The following is a 19,400-nucleotide window of genomic DNA, read 5'->3' as shown; positions in this document are numbered from 1 at the left end:
GACAACAGTTTAGCAGTTTCTTTTCTCTTCCTTCTTCCCTCCCTCCCTCCCTTCCTCCCTCCCTTCCTCCCTCCCTTCCTTCCTTCCTTCCTTCCTTCCTTCCTTCCTTCCTTCCTTCCTTCCTTCCTTCTAATAGGTTTTACTGAACAATTTATGAATCAGGCAGCATCCCATCTAGTAAACAGAATGTTGCTCTAGCAATTTCTTAAATTTTTAAACATAAATTTACCATGCAATATAGCTATATAGCTATTTTACTTTTAGATATCAGTCTAAGATACCTAACTACAGATGCATGCTGCAACATGAATTAATCTCAAAAACATGCTCATTGAAAGAAGCCAGACACAAGAGACCACATATTGGCAGGGCCCTTTATATGAAATATCCAGAAAAGGCAGAAGCATTGTGTCAGAGAAGGCAAATGTGTACCCAGAGTAAATGTCTGTTTCAGTAAGAACAAAACACTGCCCTTCCATGACGGAAGCGGTCCAGTGTCGTCAACCTGTTCACCCAGGGGAATGGTACCATGTAGGGGGACCTAGTGTTGGTCTCTTCTGCTGGCAGATCAGGCACTCAATAATTCCCATAGCCAGGTTGGCCTTGGTGAGTGAAAGTTCATGTGTCTGAGTCCATGCAAAACCTCCATCCCTGCCATGATGGCTGCTTTGTTTATAAATCCATTGGGCAATGACAGGGTGGCTGGGAAAAGAAACTGACTGATATCCACAGATGAGGTCATCCTATCCACTTATTATTAAATCCTCCTCTGCTGAGGTCACTCTTCGTGTGCATTCACATGGGACACAAATACCTTTATATTTTTTTTGCTTACTCAGTCAGCCTATCCACATACCTCTTCTCCAAATTTCCTTGTCACCAGTTTTCTAACCATGTTCCTTCCAAGTCCCTGAATTCAGTCAAACCATTGCCACGGCCATGAGTTGATATATATATAGTCGCACATCTGGCTATTTCTCCTTCTAAACAAAGTGAACAACCAGGTACACTGCTGAAAGTTCTGCCCACTGGGAAGACTTCCCTTCACAACAACCTTCAGGGATGTCCCAGAAAAGGGCTACAGTACTGTGGCTGTTCACTTTTGGGTGGTGCCTCAATATCATGAGGAACCATTTATAAACCTGCTTCTCCTCTTCCTCTGTCAACTGGTTATAGGGAATCCTCCCAGTTCATGATGGAGAACTCAGGTCACATAGAAACTTGGTGACCTGAGCTCTCCAAGGTGGCCTATGGTTAAGAATTCAGTCTCCACTAAGACCCAGTAGTAGGCCAAGAGGTGTTTCTCAAAATAAGTGTTTTGTAGTTATCTGCAAAGGATGGTAGGGGGCTTTGCTCCAAAATTCTAAGGGCTTGGACTGTGGTTCACTGATAGGGGCCTGCCAAAGGCTCCAAATAGCATCTCAATCTGCCACGGCCATTTCAAGCACCATTGAATCTTCTGGATCATGTAGCCCAAGCAGCAAGACAACTTGCACAGTGGCCTGACCTGTTGCAGAGCCTTCTCTTGTTCTGGGACCCACTCTAAGCTAGCAGCTTTTCAGGTCACTTGGTAAATAGGCCAAAGTAGCATACCCATATGAGGAATATGTTCCCTCCACAATTCAAAGAGGCCCAGTAAGGTGTTATGTCTCTTTTTTGGTTGTAGGAAGGGCCAGATGCAACAACTTATCCTTCACTTTAGAAGGAATAACTTTTTAAAAAAATATGTTTTATTAATTTTTTTTACAGAGAGGAAGGGAAAGGGATAGAGAGTTAGAAACATCAATGAGGGAGAAACATAGATCAGCTGCCTCCTGCACACCATCTACTGGGGATGTGCCCTCAACCAAGGTACATGCCCTTGACCGGAATCAAACCTGGGACCCTTCAGTCCGAAGGCTGACACTCTATCCACTGAGCCAAACCAGTTAGGGCTAGAAGGAATATCTTTTTTTTTTAAAATATATTTTATTGATTTTTTACAGAGAGGAAGGGAGAGGGACAGAGAGAATTTACAGAGAGGAAGGGAGTGGGACAGAGAGCTAGAAACATCCATCAGCTGCCTCCTGCACACCCCCCACAGAGGATGTGCCCGCAACCAAGGTACATGCCCTTGACTGGAATCGAACCCGGGACCCTTCAGTCCGCAGGCCGACGCTCTATCCACTGAGCCAAACCGGTTTCGGCTAGAAGGAATATCTTAACATGCCCCCACATCATTGGTTTCTAGCCATAAAATTTGGCTAGATCAGCTTCAATAAAGGGTGTTGTTCCCCCCCGCCCCCCCCCCCCCCCCATAGCTAGGGTGTCTCTCCTGGAAACCAATGCATGGCAATTGGCCTACATGCACCCCTCTGGTGCCACAATAGAAGCACCCCTCCCAATCCCCCATGGAATCTGAAATAGTTGGGGGCATGCCTGAGGGCTACTGAGCACATACTTAAGCAGAACAAAAGAGTACACATTGAGCAAGAAACAGAGAAAGGTATTCCCACACAAGGTGATAAGCTCAGCACAGACTGTGTCGGCTTTTTATCTCTTGGTAAGAAAATGTTCCGGGCTCAACATCCAGTCTTACGTGGCTGAGCAGGAGTGAAAGACTGGGCATTAGCCTGCCTTTTCCAACACAAGTTTTCCAACAGGTGATCCAAGATCCCTGTGAGCTAAATTATGACATAGGGCTACATAGTTGATATACCCGAGGTAGGCTAGTGAAAGTGTATTGCTGGCCTTGCCAGCTGAAAGCAAACTACTTCTGATGGTTCTTATTGACAGGGATGGAGAAAAGGGTATTTGCCAGATCAATAGCTGCATGCCATGTACTAAAGGACTTGTGAATTTGCTCAAGTAATGAAACAACATCTGACATAGCAGCTGCAATTGGAGTCACCTCCTGGTTAAGTTTACAATAATCCACTGTCATTCTCCAAGATCCATCTGTCTTCTACACAGGCCAAATAGGTGAGTTGAATGGGTGTCACTGGAAAAGGACCGGACCCATCGCAGGTTTGTGGGAAAAGGACTAGGCCAGCAGATAGTGTGTGGGTTCTTGATTTCGTGCAGGATAGATTTCACAATACAAATCCAGGTGATTTTGAAAGTACATTTATTAAAGTTGGGGACAGTGAAACAAAGAAAGGGTTTAGGGTAGAAGAAGCAACAGGAGAGAGCCTAGGTGGTGCTCTGCTTTGGCTCTCAGAAACATTAGAGGAAAGAAGTGAGCCACAGTGGGGCTGCTATTAGCTCACTGCAAAGTCAGAGAAAAGTGGGCCTTGGAGGCAGGTTCAGGGGGTAAGCCCAGGACAAGCTGCCACTGCCCGCTGCTCCCCTGGTTGCAAGTCTCTTGGAAACCCTTAGAGTTTAGGAGAGAAAAGTAAAGATGCACCCCTGAAAGGGAAGAAAGGTGTGGGTGTGCTCCAGAGAGAGCCAGGGCTAGGTCTTCATCTTGAGGGTTCTTAAGTTTTCTAAAGGCCGGAATTTAAGGGTCAGGGGGCAAGCCCAGGTCCTGGGCCCCAGAACAAGCTGGTCTTAGGGGAGGATCTCAATTGAATATTCATCAGCTTTATGCTGATGAACCAAAATGAGATTTGTTCTCCTGACTTCATCCATCCTTGGGTGTGGTTGGCACAGAAGACACTGATTGGGTCTCTGCTATCTATCTGTCTCTGTTTCCCTATTCTACTTGTCCTGGCTTATTCCTCTCTCATAGAGATGTGGTGGGAAAACAACACCTGCATCTTCCAGGTCCTTGATGATGGCACTAATTTATGCAGTACCTGTAGGAATGTGGTATTGCTTTTGGTTCACTATTTGCTTAGGGAGAAACAGTTCTAGTGGCTTCCACTTGGCCTTCCTCACCATAGTAGCCCTCACTCCATAGGTCCAGAACCCAATGTGGGGATTTTGCCAGTTACTGAGGATGTCTATTTCATTTATGTATTTCATAACTGGGGAAATAACCACAGGATGGGTTCAGGGACCCACTGACCCACTGTAAGACAGACCTGAGCTAAAACTTCATTGATCATTCCATATCCATAAGCCCCTACTCTGACTGGTGGACCACAGTGACATTTTGGGTCTTCTAGAATTAGTGTCAGTTCATAACTAGTGTCCAGTAGCTCCTAAAAAATATGATTATTTCCTTTTCTCTAATGCATAGTTATCCTGGTAGAAGGCCATAGGTCCTTTTGAAGAAGGCTAGAGAAAGATCTATATACTAGTATATAAAAAAGTAATATGCAAATTGACCAAATGGCAGAATGACCAGAATAACTGCTCAACCAGTCGCTATGAGGTGCACTGACCACCTCTCGGTCCCTCCCCCCGGCCAGCAGTCTCTGATCTCCCGATGGCAAATGGGAAACCAGGGTTGGGTGGCGGCAGGGGGTGGGGCCAGCTGCCAGCAGCTGGGGAAGATAGCCCTGATCACAGGTCAGGCCTAGGGACTGTGCCTGTGCATGCATTTTGTGTGCCAGGCCTCTAGTTAATAGTATAAATTTATTTATTTATTTATTTTTGGTAGTGTACTGAGGATCCTTCCTCAAGAGGGCCCATTTCCCCTTCATTCAAAAGGTTCTAGGTCTATAAGGTGGCTCACTCTGGGAATTGATTGAGGGGATATAACTCTCTGTTTTTATGATTCATTTAAAACCTTTAATTATGTCTACAAAAATCTTATTTATTTATTTATTTAATTAAAAATCTTTACTGTTAAAATATTACAGGTTAGAATTTTGTTCACTTGACCTAGAACTTTTCTGTTTACTCAGATCAAGTAAGAATTTAGTAGGCTTCCTATTTTACTTCTAGAAGTACCATGGTCAGCTAGCCAATACCATAGGTCCTTTGTAAATCAGAGGATTCCAATTTCTGCTTTGACTCTTCTGTGCATTATGGGAGCTATACCCACCTGGCTTCTGGTGGTTGAGCCCTGCCACTCTGAGGTCCAATTACTCCCAGTTGGTTTCCAAATTTAGTGACTACAGTTCCCACTATAAGGTCTGATCACAGAGCTCTTCATGGATACTGAGGATCTCCTTACAAATGTATTTCTCAGTCATGGAAAAAGGTATGTCTTCTGGACCTCCCAGTGTGTGTGAGTAGATCTTAAATGGAAAATCCATTTGAACATTTCAATCTCCTTAAGCCTTTGAATCCCTTCCTCTACATTAAACTGAGGCAATTCTCAAATTTCCAGCTTGCTCACTTTGGGTCACCTTTTGGTCCATGTTTCAGCCAACCAACCAATTAGAACCTTTTCTAACTCATTGAGCTACAACATTAAATGCAGAATCTCTGCTTAATGAGCTTATATCAATAAATTTGGCCAGATCCAATTTTATGCTCCTTCCACCATTATCCCATATTCTTACTGTCTATTCCCACAGATATTCTCTGAATTCCTGTCTATATCAGTTAGAGAACTCAAGTAGATAGTGTCGATGTAAGAATGTCCAAACTGCCATAGCTGGTTTGGCTCAGTGGATAGAGCATCAACCTATGGACTGAAGGGTCCCAGGTTCCCTTCCAGTCAAGGGCACAAGCCTGGGTTGTGGGCTCGATCCCCAGTAGGGGGCCTGCAGGAGGCAGCCAATGAAAGATTCTCTCTTCTCTCTCATCATTGATGTTTCTATCTCTCCCTCTCCCTTCCTCTCTGAAATATATATATATATATTTGTCTAAACCCTTAGAGAATTTTTGTAAAAATTTATTTGAGCTAAATAGAAGATACACCTGGAAGTAAGATCTCAACAGACTGAGAAAAATACTTCCAAGAAATGACAGTTTGCAGCTTCTTTTGTACATTTGAAATTAAGGAGGGACCTTAAGGAAGATTACATGAAGGTGGGAGAAAGCCAGACAGGAATCGTATTACAGGATAGTTAAAAAGATTCTATGTTCTCTTGAGGGTGGTCATGCTTTAGAAGAAGGGGTCTGAAAAGAGGCATTTTAAAGGTGTGTTAACCTAGATGCACAGAAACAATGGAAAGGGCCTGCACGGGGCAAAGACAAGCCTTTAACTAAGGAAGTTATATGCTTGCCCAGCCATCGTGGCTCAGTGGTTGACCGTTGACCTATGAACTACAAGATCATGGTTCGATTACTGGACAGAGCACGTGCCTGGGTTAGGGGTTGGATCCCCAGTATGAGGTGTGCAGGAGACAGCCAATCAATGATTCTTTCTCATCATTGATGTTTCTATCTCTCTCTTCCTCTCCCTTCCTCTCTGAAATCAATTAAAAAATATATATTTTTTAAAGTTATATGCTTGAGGCATGACTACCTGTGGTAGGCAGGCAAACAGATGTGAGCAGAGCAAGGATAATGGGCCAGGTACAGAAGGTCACCAGGGTGAAAAACCCAGGTGCCTAGCAAAGGACAATTGTAGGGTGGGACCTTGCCCCCAGGGGTACCTTTCCTCCCTTAGCATATAGTTGGTCTTGTGGTTGGTTCTGACCCCCTGACTTTTCCTCCCTAGAGATAACATCTAGGCCTCAGTTGTATTTCAGCTCCAGGCCCAGAAGAGCAACAAAACCAGCCACAGCTGATCTCAGGACCAGCTGCATTGAATGATGACCCCCTGCCCTGGAACAATGGGTCAATGGAGACCCCACCCTGAAAGGACACACCTGGAAAGCTGATGAATATTGTATTAAGATCTTTCCCTGGGGCCTCCCCTAAAATCTCCACCCTTAAGACCCTCCGAACTGAGGACCCAGCTCTGCTCTCCCTCCTGGAGCAGGCCCTGCCTTTCCCTTCCTGCTCTCCTTCTCCATCTCCCCAGGCACGTTACCATTACCTTCCTCACTCCCAAGCCCCTAGAGCACTTCCTTTGCCTCTATAACTTGTTTCCTCAGCCCATTTCTTCTACAAATTACTTCCTCTACCACTGTGATTTCATAAATAAATGTCCTCTTATAGTTTGAGTCTTGCCTCTGAATTCTTTCCTACCCAGAACTCAACTACTGAGATTGCTGAACCAAGGTCCATCTGAACCCCCAGGCCTAACACCTGATGCCGTTCACACTGCCTACAACATACCCACGAAGACCTGCTCAGTTGGAAATTTATGATAAGATTATCCTATGAGATTACTCTCCATAGAACTCCTATATTTACAAAAATATAATTTTATTTATTTCAGTGAGGAAAGGAGAGGGGGAGAGAGATAAAAACATAAATGGTGTGAACGCATATAAGCCTAACCAGTGGTCACGGACAACAGGGGGGTGGGGGCATGCGTGGGGAGGGGTTTGGGATGAGGACAAATATGTGATATCTTAATCAATAAAGTAATTTTAAAAAAAACACATAAATGATGAGAGATAATCATTGATTGGCTGTCTGCTGCACGCCCCAAACTGGATATTGAGCCCACAACCCAAAACCGGGCATGTGTCCTGACTGGGAATCAAACCGTGACCTCCTGGTTCATTGATCGATGCTCAACCACTGAACCACGCTAGCCAGGCCCAAGTTTCACTTTCACATCAATGTTTTTCTCTCTAACCCTTCCCCTTCCTCTCTCTAAAAATCAATTAAAAATCTTTAAAAAAATTAATCTACATACCATAACATTTATGCCTTTCCTTTTTACCTTTTAAATTATGTTTTGCTTGTTTTTAACCAACAGGATATATAGACATTTAATGTAGTCACATGTATCAGTATTTTCCTTTAGGCTTACTGTTTCTTTGTTGTATACTGTTTAAGAAGTCTTTTCCTATCCTACCTGGGATCCAGCCCAAAATCCAGGCATGTGCCCTGACGGGGAATCGAATTGGTAACCTTTTGGTGCACAGGGCTCATTGGATTCTTATAATAACACTGCAAAGTGCTGTTATTATTTTTATTTTACAGATGGGAAGTGATGCTTGTAGGAGTTAAGTAACTCACTCAAGGTTATACAGCTGCTGAGGGACAGCTGATGGGGAGGGGTTATTCGTTTAGACTGGCCAGTGGCCCAGGAGAGGACTGCATTTTTGACCTCCCAAGGAAGCTGCCCATCCTCACAGGGTACAAGCTATTCCAATAATGCTTATAAAGCAATCCTTCCCCGACCCTGACATACCTCTCTCCCTCTTTCTCTCTTTCTCCGTAATTTCGGGGAAGGTTTTCTCCTTTGCCCTTCCTATGCACCCCACCCTGAAATCCAGATTCTTCTCATAGCTTCACAAATCAGCTCTGGGATGGATGCAGAGGCTCTTGTTTCCATGGTGATGTGGAGAGGCTGATACACCACACACCAAGTGTAGGCGATGCAAAGAATTGGCTAAGCATCCAAAGGTGTCGGCAGTGGCCAGGCTCCAGGAAAAGAGATAGATGAGAAAGCCAAGGCGGACTGGACTTCCCTCAAGCTCCAGGAGAACTTCCACCCCCATCACGGCCCCTGTCCTCCCCAAACTCCTAATTTGGGAGTAGAAGATAGGAGCCTTGGACGGTGAGGGCTCCAACGCAGAAGCTACTGCCCCTGACTTGTTTAAAGACAAAGCCTAATCTTGACAGGAAAGACTGCCCCGTGGGGGGCTGCCCCCTTCCCCAGCCCCCTGCCTTGCCTCCTTCTCTCCCCTGCTCTGACCTCATTCTTTGGCCACCTGGCTCTTGGCCAGGGGCTGGAGGGGAGCAGGGAAGCCGGCAGGGGGCAGAGTCTCCCCCATTCAAAGCTTCTGCAGATTCCTTCCTCAGCTCCTGCCGCCCCTGCTTTCACCAGGATTATTTTCAGCTGACAGGCTGCAAAGGCGCAGTAGGTGGATTTCAGGACAGGATTTGGGTTCTGGCAGGGGCTGTGAGTCTCTGAACCTTTGGTCTTACGCGTGATGGGCCCCAGTGGGGTGAGAGGTATTTAGGGCCACAGAATGAGGGGCTGAAGCAAGGGGCACTTTAACTTTTCCTGGCAAAGGTTTCTTCTGAGTTTTTTTTCTGATCTGTTGGAAACATTAAAGCACCCTAACCCCAAGGAGGCTTAGTCATCCATTCAATAACTATTTATTGAATATCGATGATTATATTCATAGGTGGATGCATCCAATAAAAAAAATCAGTGTTTACAAAATGCCTACACATTTCTTAATGGTTCTTTTTTTAACAATATATTTTTATTGATTTCAGAGAGGAAGGGAGAGAGAGAGAGAGAGATAGAAACATCAACGATGAGAGAATCATTGATCGGCTGCCTCCTACATGCCCCACATCGGGGATTGAGTCTGCAACCCGAGCATATGCCCTGATCAGGAATTGAACCGTGACCTCCTGGTTCATAGGTTGATGCTCAACCACTGAGCCACACCAGCCAGGCAATGGTTCTTAACCTTAATAGTCCTTTTTGAGGGGAGGGATGTTACATACCCTTTGAGATTGTGATAAAAAACACTCTCTTTAAAAATGAATGCACTACAAATCTACAAACATGTTCTTTTTTTAAAAAACTTGTTTCCCTTTTAATGATAGAATAGGAAAAAGAACACTGCCGGGAACAAGGCTGGGCAGCCACCGGCCTTGGGGAGTTCCGGAGAGGAGTGGGAGATGGGAGGTCCAGGGGCTGTTAGTGCCTAGTGCAGAGACCGGAGAGGAAGCTGGGAGAGGCTAAGGGCAGGAAATGCCTTTGGGGTGGGTCCCCGAGTCAGCGCTAGCATGTTGGATAGGCATGGATGGTTTCTTTACCATCCATGGGCCATCCTTAGTCTGTGGAGCCTTTATAAGGGTTCTTCCTTATTCCTCAGGCAGCTCCATCCCCTAGGTATTGAAAAGGGGGTTCCTACTGACTATAGGGGATTGGAGAGCTCAGCTGCCTCGAGAAGGAAGATCCTTCCTGGACCAGGGGACTCCAGGGAGACCAAAGCAGCTGGCCCTGCCAGGGGGAGAGAGGGGTCTTCTCCCTGTGGATAGGTTGCCGCCTCCTTTTCCAGATCAGGGTGTTCATTGGTGCTGGGGAACCCACAGCTCACTTCGCCAGGCACCAGGGGCTCAGCTGCGGCCCCAGAGCTGCTCCACTGGGCCTTCTTCAGTTCATTGAGGGTTCTCTGTCCCCTCCTGGGTGGTAAGTGACAGCCTTTACTCAGCCTGCGATGCCCCCGGGTCCCTGCATTCCTGCCAAATATGATCTCCTTCTCCTCTGAAAAGCTTCTGGGGGTGTGTGTGGGGGGGGCAGCCCCTCAGGGGGTACACTCCAGGCTGGGAACAACTGGTGGCTCTCAGCAGGGATGGGATGTACCGTTCTTCCATCCAGGTGGGGCTGGGACTTTGACTAAGGTTCTCCCAGAAGATGTCTCCATAATGCTGGGGTGTCAGTCTGAGGCTCTGGGAAGGCAAGAAGAGGTGAAGATCGGCTGACCACCCTGGAACACCTCCAAACATTTTCTTTCTTCTCTTTTTATCCTCATCCGAGGATTAGAGAGTAGAAGGAAGGAAGGGAGGAAGGAGAGAGAGAGAGAGAGAGAGAGAGAGAGAGAGAGAGAGAGAGAGAGAGAGACACCAAAATGAGACACATCGATTGGTTGCCTCCCGCATGCTCTAGGGACCAAACCCATAACCAAGGAACGTGCCCTTGACCAGGAATTGAACCCGAGACCCTTCAGTCCTCAGGCTGACGCTCTAACCACTTAGAAAACTGGCCAGGGCTACAAACATTTTCATAAGATTTTGGGAGCCTTATGAACCCCTGGATGTAGCTCATCCATACGCTCCAGGGCATAAACTCCTGGTCTATTATGGGCCCTGTGCTGGGCACTGAGGATACAATAGTAAATTAGATAAACCTGACTCAGCTTGACAGGCGAATGGGAGACACAGACAAGTAAAGAGATGCTTGAAACACAGTGGAGAAATCCAGGTGCTGGGGGACTCGCCTATCCAGATCAGGGGCCTTATGGAAGGCTTCCTAGAATAAGTGATGGGAAAGCTGAAGGAGGAATAGGAGCTTGCCAGGCAAAGGCCTGAGGAAGAACACTGAGCAGTGAGAAAAGCACAAGCTAAGGCCCCGTGGAGAACAGCAAACCGGAGAAGCGGACAGCAGACCAGTGTGGCTGGCGCAGAGATACCAGGAGGACTGCTGGGAGAGAAGATGGGAAAGCTGAGTGCCGTCTGCAGGCCCTGGGAGGCACCGAGAACCAGGAGGCAGCTGCTGTCCTCAAGGACTCGGACGAGAAAGCCAGTGGTTACGCAGTGTTAGGTCTGATCAAATAACTGAATCGGTACCCCCTCCCCTGGAAACTGACCTTCAGGCCACTTCACATTGGGCATTCCACCTGCTAAGACCATTCTCCCTCCCCTCCGGAGTTTCCCGGAATCCGGACCTGCACAGAGAATTCTCTGCCCAGAAAGAGCCCGCCTAGAGTCCTTTAAAAACCTCTGACTCCCCGTCTTTGGGTGCTGGTGCCATTTTGGGGCTCAGCCCATCTGGTATCCAGATGACCTAATAAATTCATAATTCTTCACCCCTTTTGGCCTCGTGTGTTCCTCCTTCAGCGACCCTAGCATGCAGTAGAAGTGTAAGGTAGACATTGGAAATGAGCATAGGGTGCTATGGGAGCGTGTGGGAGGAGCTTTACACTCAGTCTTGGGGATCAGGCCCAGGGCCCAGGAAATGAGTCTCATTGATGCATTCAGTGTATCCAGAGGACCCTGAACCTCTGAAACCACTTAGAAGTGGGGGAAGGAACCACCAGTGCACCGTGATTTGCCTGCACCTCCCATTAGGAACATCTTTTACTCTGGAGGTGAGGAGGACTGCGCAGCGGTGAGCTCAGCTCCTGCCTACTTTTTTTTTTTTTTTTTAAATTGGTTTAAGAGAGGAAGGGAGAGATAGAAACATCAATAATGAGAGAGACTCATTGCTTGGCTGCCCCCTACTGGACACTGAGCCCACAACGTAGGCATTTGCCCTGACCGGGAATTGAAGCAAGATCCCCTGGTTCATGGGTGGGTTCTCCACCACGGCGCCATACTGGCTGGGCAGTTCTACCTACTTTTTAAGAGCTGTGGCCAGAGGCAGCCTTGGCTAGAAAAGTGGGGGCGGAAAAGTGGCTTGGTCCCCGGCTCCCCGCTGTGGGCCTAGGGGTGGAACTGGGAGAGCGCGAAATGAGACAGGGAAGCAGATATTGCAATGATTTATTGCCAGTGATGTACATGCCAGGCACTGTCCTAAATACTTAACAAATATTAATCCACAACACTCCGAGGAGCAAGGTACGGTCATCCTCCTCCTACTCGGGAGCAAATGCGGCCCACAGCCGTGAAGTACCTTGGCAAGATCCGGCAGCCACCATCTGAACCCAGGCGGTCTGGTTCCCGAGTCTGGGCTCCACCACTAAGAGATGCTATCTCCTGAGAGCAAGGGCAAGGGTCCAGAATTAAACCTGGGCCTCCCACACAAGGCAGATGCCGAATTCTACCATCCACCTCCTGGGAAGTGGATAAAATACAAGAAACGCCACTCTGTGGGAGGTCCCAGGGCAGTGGGAGGAGCCACAGGAAAGGATGAGGGCTTGTACCTGGGGGAGCTCCAGAGACCAAGGCCTCGGGGTCCTGGACTGGAGAGGGGCAACTAGTTAAGAGTAAGGTCAGGTCTGTGAGACCCACCCGCTTCCTCTCTGGCCAGTGTCATATATCGCCATTCTCCACCCACCATTTTCTAGTCACACTGTTCTTTCCTCCCCCAGGGTCTTCATGTCGTCTTACTTGCTGTTGCGCGCGCGCGCACACACACACACACACACACACACACACACACACACACACACCTTTTCCCAGGCTGACCCCTACTCATCCTTTAAACCTCAGTCTGACTGTGGGTTCTTCAGAGAGGCCTTCTTGAATCCAATCTCAATTAGATCCCTGTTATTCTCACATTAGTACCCTATTGTTTTCCTTTATAATGATATCATCATTCGAAATTACATATTCAATTGTATTTATTTATTTAATGCCTGACTTTCCCACTAGACTGTATACTCCTGAGGGCAAGGACCCCCATCTTATTCTCCACTGTAAACCTTGTTCCTAGGCGTAGTGCTGGGTACATATAGATACTCCGTAACATTTGCTAAATGAGCATATGAATTTAAAGGGATCTCAGAGGTCTACTTGTCCAATGCTTCTTTCCCTCTCCCATATGCTCAAGAGGAGGTCATATGCCCCCTCCTTGACTGCTCCCAGTGGCAGAGAGCTCGCTACCTCACCAAGAGGCCCATTCCACTTTGGAAGAGATTTGATAGTTAGAAAGTTCTTCCTCACCAAAGAGAACTCTGACGCCCTGTTATTTCTTGGTCCTAGTTTGGTCCTCTGGAGCTACGTGCAATCAAGATAGCCCTTACATGGTTGCAGACAGCCATCATGCTTGCCCCCGCTGCCCTCAAGCCTTCTCCCTGCTTTGGAAGCCTGGGTTCCTGAGCCGTTCTCCACCCTGGTCCCCTCAAGAAACATGCCTTTTTGGTCAGCACCCAGCATGTAGCCTTGAATTATGATTTACGATCATCCCCCCGAGCCACTCCACAAACTGGAGTATAGGTCCGGCAGGGTGAGGGAGGAGAGGGAGGAGAAAGCAAGGAAAGAAAGCTGTTTCTTTTTCTCCAATGTAACTGGCGAGTGTCTTTCTCCAGGAAATGATATTATTAATGATGGCTGGGGCCCGAGGCTAGTCCCGAACGAGATGTACCACTGTCAGCTGCGTTCTGGGTCAAGTGGCCTTTCTGGACCCATTTAATACCGTTTTCTCTGGGAAAAATGTGTTTGGGTTTCAAACCACCAAGTTATATATAAACCCTTTAGATAACCAGCTTACACATTGGGAACTGCTTCTCCAGAAGTATTTAGGTAACACCGAGTGGGAGAGTGGAGGGGTGAGAACAGAGTGGGCTTTCTGAGAGAAGTTTCCAAGAGGTTTTAGTAGCAAAGATGGGGAAAGTGATAAGGCACACAGGCACTAGCGTCAGGCAGACCCGGGTTCAGTTCCCAGGTCAGTGCTGCTGGCTGTGCGGCCGGCTGGCTTTACCTCACTTCCCCTCAGAGTCCCCTCTCCAGTAAGCGAAGACAACCGCTGTTACAGAGTTGGAGGGGGCATTAAAGAGATTGTTTGTAGTGCCTTCCACATAGTGCCTGGCACTGAGTGTTGATGAATGGCCGGTATCATGCTTTCAAAATCGGGTCTTTGCTCCTTGACACGAGGTGACAGGATCCATGACTACTGAAGTGCCACATTCGGCTGAGCTGGCTCCCGAGCTGTCCTTCGCCTTCCCTACAGAGGCATTCCGAAGGCTGGGATGCACAGGGGGCTGTCCGCAGTGACAGGCGCTCCAGCACAGTTTCTGTGGAGGTGTGTGTCGGTGTGGAGACTCCCCTCCCTCTCTCAGTCTTCACTACTCAGCTCCTGGCGGCCCAGGCCTTATCGCCTAGCTGTCTGCCCTCTGGCCTCTTCCCTTTGTTTACCAACTTGGCTGGCTTTCTCCTCTGGGAACAAAGGAGGTGTTCAGTTCTGGGCAGCGCCTGACTCCAGCTACCCCACCCCCACCCCCACCCCCTTTCCCTTTCCCTTTTCAGGAGTGTGCCCCCCCCCCCCCGCCCGCCCTCCACTCAGTCTCACCCCCTATCCTGTCTCAGGCAGACCCCTTGGTTCTGAGAGGCCCCTTCCCACAGTTCCAGGGAGAGGGGAGGCTGAGATCCTTGGTTGGCACCCCTTTTTTTTTTCACCCTCCAGCTTCCATTCCTGTCCCCAATGAGGCCCCTGAAGCTTCACTTGTCTAGGCTGGAGGCAGCTCCTCTCCCCATTGTCTGGCCGGGATTTGGAAGCTCTGGTTTCCATAGCAACCCCTGGGCATTTAATTAAGGGAGGAAGCCTTCATCTCTTCTGGTCGGGGCAGTTCCAATCTCTACCCGAAAAGGATACCCTGAGGGGGTGAGAGAAAAGCATTGTCCTCTAATACGGCACAATTCTGGCTTCTCCACAGAGCCCATTATAATGTGACCAGCCCAGCCCCTCCCACCTGCCACCCCTTTCCCCACCTTACACCAGAGCAGCCTGGGAAGACTTCTCAAATCAACTAGGCCAAATCCGGGGTCCCAGGATAGCAGGGGTTTTGAGGGGTGGCAGGCAATTGCTATAAGCCACCCTCATATACACGGTTGCCTTGTTTACTGGAGTATTTGTCAGGCTGGAGATGGGGTGGGAGATCATTCCACGCTGGCCCTACTATCCAATTGCTTTACCATGGAATGGGATTAGGGGCTCTTTGAACCCCGTGAAATTGAATATAAAATGTTGTATATAAATTAATTCTAAGTCTTTCCTGGGTACTGGGTACATAGCTTTCATCAGATCCACAAAAGGGATCTCTGATCTCCTTAAAGGTCCCTAGCTCTGCCATTTGCCAGCTGTGAGACCTCAGGCAAGTTACTCAGCCTCTCCGTGCCTCTGAGTCCTCACCTATAAACTGAGAATAATAATAGTTCAAAGATTCCTGGTATCGGGCCCTAACTGGTTTGGCTCAGTGGATAGAGCATCAGCCTGTGGACTGAAGGATCCCAGGTTTGATTCCGGTCTAGGGCGTGTACTTTGGTTGGGGACACATTCCCAGTAGGGGGTGTGCAGGAGGCAGCTGATCGATGTTTCTGCCTCATCGATGTTTCTAACTCTCTATCCCTCTCCCTTCCTCTCTGTAAAAAAAATCAATTAAAAAAAAAAGATTCCTGGTATCATAGTAAGGGGTTGTTATTGTTATAGTTATGATTGCTGTGAGAGAGGGCTAAATGGAGGACCCCACAGCTAGCCATTCCTCAGCCCACACCCCTCAAGGCCACAGGCCTGCCTCTCAGTGGGAGACATTTACTTCCTCCCCGGTCTCCCTCCCTCCCCACCCCATCCCGGGATGCTGGAAAGTGCTCCAGACTCTGATCGGAAGCTGGCACCTTTCAAGAGCCTCGTCATGGGGTGGAATTTCCAAGCCCCGGTCACTGAGTTATCCCAATTCCTGAAATTCCTGCCTCCGATTTCTCAGCTGTTGCCATGACCACTTTTCCCGTTTCTGGTTAGGTTAGTTTGTATGTGTGTGTGTGTGTTTCCTTTTCACTGTATTTTTAGACTTTGGAAAAAATAAACACAGTTCACACACTAACACCTTTCTGATCTTTTGGTTTTCCATGGCATGGGGATGGGGACATTTTTTTTTTTTTTTGGTTTAACATTTTATTTTATTTTATTTTTTTAACCTTTCAATTGTGAATTTTTTTTAATTGTTTAAAGTATTATAAATAGTAGTACGTATGTCTCATTTTTCCCCCCATTGACCTTCCCCTGGCCTCCCCTACCCCCCCCCCCCCCCCCCCCAGTGTTTGGAGACATTTCTTTCCCCTGCCCTGCCCCCCATATCCTTACTTCTGTTGAAAATTCCCAGATTTACCCCACCCATCGCTCATCCCTCTGCCTCTCCCACTCACCTCAGTGCTGATAAATGAAGATTGTAACACAATTCTGAACTGTATGTGTCTCTGGGTCTTTTATCCTTTTTATATTTTGTTTCCCTCCTGGAACATCCCCCACTGTGGCATTTTTTCCCTTCCTTCAGAAGAGGCAAGTCTATTAGCGGTTATTAGTTTATCCCACTTTGATGCCCGCCCCCCGCCCGGATTCCAAGGAAGAGCTGGGGAGCCAGAAGAACCCCGCCTCTTATGTTTAGGCTTCACTGTCAGTGAACTAGTATTGAGCTGACAGAGTAGCGAGAAGTGGATGTGAACGAGGGCCAGGAGAGCATTGAGCACAGTGCCCTGCAGCGGGTGAAGGCTCAGGAGCAGTTGACACTCCCTGGAGCTGAGGGTCCTGAGGACGTAGGGTGATGTCTCAGCCTCTTTAGCACAACCCTCACTCCCCCCAGCCAGGATCGGGGGCTGTACTTGGTGCTCTCAGAGTCAGAAGACAGGTGATAAAGAAAGGAGAAATGGGGAAAGGGCTGAGAACTAGATCTGTGAGGGCAAGAAAGGGATTTGGATTCTTTAATCTGGAGAAAACTGGAAGAGGGAAGGAAAGACTAGAGAATGCCAGCGTTCAGGACTCTCTGTGGCAATTCTGGTTTCTCTCCCTCGGGGAAGAGGAAGTGCTGCAGCTGGCCATCGGAAGACTGACCCAGGTGAGGATGAAACCCTGGCTCGAGGAATCCAAAGTCCTTGCTGAGGAAACTAGGACTCACAAAGGTTGTGGCTTGTCTAAAGTCACGGATTAGTAAGTGCTGGGCCCGGGGCCCTATCTCAGCCTGCTGAATGCAGAGCCAAGGCTTTCCAGAAGCAAGCTGTGCTGTGCCTGCAGGCCAGGAGCCCCGTGCGGTCAGACGCCCCAAGGGGTCAGGCGGGATGGCAGCCCCAGTGGAGACTCCTAGTTTGCTTAAGATTCCCAGTCCCCAGGAAGTGCTAGGAAAAACATGAGGTAATGTAATTCATGCCATCCCCATTGGAAACGTAAGAAGGCCCAGTGACAGGTTGAGTAATTTTCCCAGGGTTACGCAACTGCTTACTGATAGGGCCAAGATCAGACCAGCCGCCAGGCTCCAGACTGTACTCCCCACCTGTGCTGCTTCTGGAAGTGTCGGGTTTTGAATCTGGTCCAGCCGACTCCTGAGCCAGAATGCTAATGTGTTCCCTACCCGCTCTTCCACCCTCAGAACACCGAGCCGTGAGAGAAGACGACGCAGGCAGAGCACAGCACGCAGGAAGCACACCACCAAGGTTGTTGTCCTTATATCTGGCTGACTCCAGCTCGGGCCTTCCATTATTCGCTCTGTGCCTGGGTTTATACCGCTGGCCTCCACCAGACTGGGAGCAAGGCCCTTCCTCAATATTTGTCCTCAGTCTGCACACAGCATTGCAGGTAAACAGGTGACTGACCCTCTCTGTTCCCCTCACTGCTAGACTTTGGTTGTCTGGAGTGTCCTGGAATAGGTCAAACTGGAAGGGTTCTCAGAGATGGAGTCTGACCTTGAATTTTGTAGATGAGAATGCTGAGGCCCAAAGAGAGGAAGGATCTTGATTAGGGTCATTCCTTCAGCCTACGGACACTGAGCACCTGCTGTGCTCCAGGCACTGGATATAAGGCAGGGCGCAATCCTGATAAGGCCCTGCCCCCACCAAGTTCAGAGTGGAGGAGCACAATCAACAAAGAAGTAGGTAAACAAAAAACATAACCCAGAAGAATATCATAGTGCAAATGGCAGAGAACATGAAAGAGAATGATCAGGTGGCTACTTTGGTCTAGGTGACCTCTCTGGGCAGGTGACACTTAACCTGAGATCTAAGGGACGAAAAGGCTCCCGTTGGGACCATCAAGGAGAAGGGCATTCCTGGCCAAGGGAGAGCAGTGAACAGTCCCTGAGTAGAATCAGAGGACACTGTATCTAGTAAAGTGAAACGTTTTGGGAAACTTTTTAAAAAATATATGTTTTATTGCCCTAACCAGTTTGGCTCAGTGGATAGAGCGTCGGCCTACGGACTGAAGGGTCCTAGGTTCGATTCTGGTCAAGGGCATGTACCTTGGTTGTGGGCACATCCCCAGTAGGAGGTGTGCAGGAAGCAGCTGATCCATGTTTCCCTCTCATCAATGTTTCTAACTCTCTATCCCTCTCCGTAAAAAAATCAATAAAATGTATTTTAAAATATATGTGGTTATTGACTTTAGAGAGAGGGAAAAAGAGAGGAATAGAAATGTAGAAACATCGATGAGAAACACCGATTGACTGTCTCCTGCATGCCCGCTGCTGGGAATCAAGCCCACAACCCAGGCATGTGCCCTGACAGGAAATCGAACTGGTGACCTCTTGGTTCATAGGTTGATGCTCAACCATTGAGCCACCCCAGCTAGGCATGAAAAACTTTAACTTCAGTATAAATATATGTGTGTATATATTGTATATATGTATGTATATGTACTAGTACAAATGTGTATCCTCTCTAATAAAAGAGTAATATGCAAATTATCCATCGCTCCACTACATAAGCCACGCCCACCAGCCAAGCCATGCCCACCAACCAATCAGGGCAAGTATGCCAATTAACCCCAACCAAGATGGCTACCAGAAGGGAGGCTTGGGTTTCCCCGGCAACAGAGGAAGCCAAGCTTTCCACACCCTCTGGCAGGCCCAGGCCTCCACTCAAGGATACAAAGTTTCAATTATGGAAGGTAAACAATCCAAACATAAATGGTGGCAGCCACTGATCGAGCAGGAGGCTTGGCTCTGCTCCAGGCTACAAAGTTTCAATTGTAGAAGGTAAATAAATTCCAGAATCCAGGGCATCTGCTTGGGTCGCCAGGGGCGTGGCTGGTCTGGAAACCACCACAGGCCCCTCGCCCAGGCCTCTCCATGCCCCAAGGGAACCCCACCCTGATCCAGGACACCCTTCAGGGCAAACCAGCTGGTCCCCACCCG

At 48.1% G+C, this 19,400-nt stretch overlaps 1 pseudogene across 1 annotated transcript; it reads right to left on the bottom strand.

The window, feature by feature from the left end:
* Positions 1-9,764: 9,764 nt before the first annotated feature.
* On the bottom strand, positions 9,765-13,334 carry LOC307101037 (protein INCA1-like; annotated as a pseudogene). The gene is made up of 3 exons: positions 13,314-13,334; positions 12,242-12,324; positions 9,765-10,346 (listed from the first exon to the last, which is right to left on the bottom strand). The product of its transcript is annotated as a protein INCA1-like (transcript).
* Between the last annotated feature and the right edge of the window lie 6,066 nt (positions 13,335-19,400).

Source organism: Cnephaeus nilssonii, assembly GCF_951640355.1.
Source record: "Cnephaeus nilssonii genome assembly, chromosome: 6".
Classification (NCBI taxonomy): Eukaryota; Metazoa; Chordata; class Mammalia; order Chiroptera; family Vespertilionidae; genus Cnephaeus; species Cnephaeus nilssonii.
The sequence above is the reverse complement of the archived record's forward strand: the minus strand, read 5'-3'. Positions and strand labels throughout refer to the sequence as shown.